The sequence below is a fragment of the Trichechus manatus genome, unplaced genomic scaffold, assembly GCF_000243295.1.
Source record: "Trichechus manatus latirostris isolate Lorelei unplaced genomic scaffold, TriManLat1.0 scaffold00051, whole genome shotgun sequence".
NCBI lineage: Eukaryota > Metazoa > Chordata > Mammalia > Sirenia > Trichechidae > Trichechus > Trichechus manatus.
In genome coordinates, this window is record NW_004443987.1 from 10,387,701 (window position 1) to 10,389,105 (window position 1,405).

A 1,405-nucleotide genomic window follows, 5' to 3' on the forward strand; every position below is an offset into this window, starting at 1 on the left:
TCCCACATAATTCTCAGGGTCTCTTCATTTCTCTTTGTTCTTTTTTCTGAGTTTTCCTCAAACAGAGTTGTATCCAAGTGTTTGTCTTCAATTCCACCGATCCTGTCTTCCACTGTTTAAATCTGCTTCTCAGCCCTTCTATGACATCATCCACTTCTGAAATCTTGTTGTTTATCTTTTGGATTTCTAATTGTTGCTTTTGTATAATTTCGAGTTGTGAATTTATTTTGGTATTTTGTTCCTTCATCATCTTCCTGAATTCTTCCAATTTTTTGTCTGTATTTTCCATGAATTTGTCTATTTTTTCCTCAGGTTTGTCAGCTTTTTGCCTCAGTTCTTGGAGAATTCTGAGTATTAGAGATTTGAATTCCCTATCAGGTAGTTCTAGTGCCTTTTCTTCCAGAGGAGAGTCATCTGGTGTTTTATTTTGGATGCCTACTGGAACCATTCTGTCCTGTTTTTGGAAATGTTTTGGTATTGTCTGCTGTTTTGGGGGCATTCTGTAGTTTTTTTTCTCATTTATTGATTGTAGATTTGTTTGTTTCGTCCCCTTTTTAAAAATAAAATTTGACTATGTCTGAGCAGGTGGACTGTGTGTTCTTTGTTGTTTGCTCCTCTTTGCGCTCAATACTTTTCACCTGCTTCTCCAACTGGCAGCGTCATTCACTCAGATATGGTACAGCAGAGCAGGTCTAGCTGAAGAGGAGTTACTGGGATGGGTTTGTGGCATTTACTACAGCCACCAGGGCAGGTCGGTAATCAGTGCAGGGCAGGTTCCATTAGGCCATGCCTGTGCTGCTTGGTGGTGTGATGTCAAGCGCACTGTGCAGGTAGGCAGGATGCAGCGGGGAGATTGTTATGTGTGGAGCTCACATGGATATGGGAGAGAGGAGAGAAACAGGAGCCAAAAACATACAAACGAATAAAAAAGAATGCTGGGGAGCTTGCCGTTGTAATGGAGAGATGAGAGACTATGAAATGGAGAGAAACAGAAAGGGGAAGAGCAAGAAAAGAAAAGAATGAATAAATAAAAATCAGAAAGGTTAAAGAACCGCAAATTTCCCAGGGATCCCACCGATGCAGCTATGATGTCTCGGGAAGTCGCTCTCAGGTGTTGCAGTACAGCCTGGCTAGAAGGCATAGAGGTATACAATGCCTGGTATTCAGGGATCAGAAAGAGAAGGAAGATATAGAGAGACAAGAGACTGAGCAATGAAGAAAGTCAAAAAGGGAAAAAGATGGAAAAGAAAACAAAACATATTAAAAAAAAGAAGAACAAGAAAGGCCCCCTAAAGAAACAGAAAAAAAAAACTAACGAAAAAAGAAATGCTCTCAGGGGTCCGTCTGCACATCTGTGTTTCTTGCCACGCAGCTCCACCTGGCCAGAAAGGGCTCCCAACTCAAG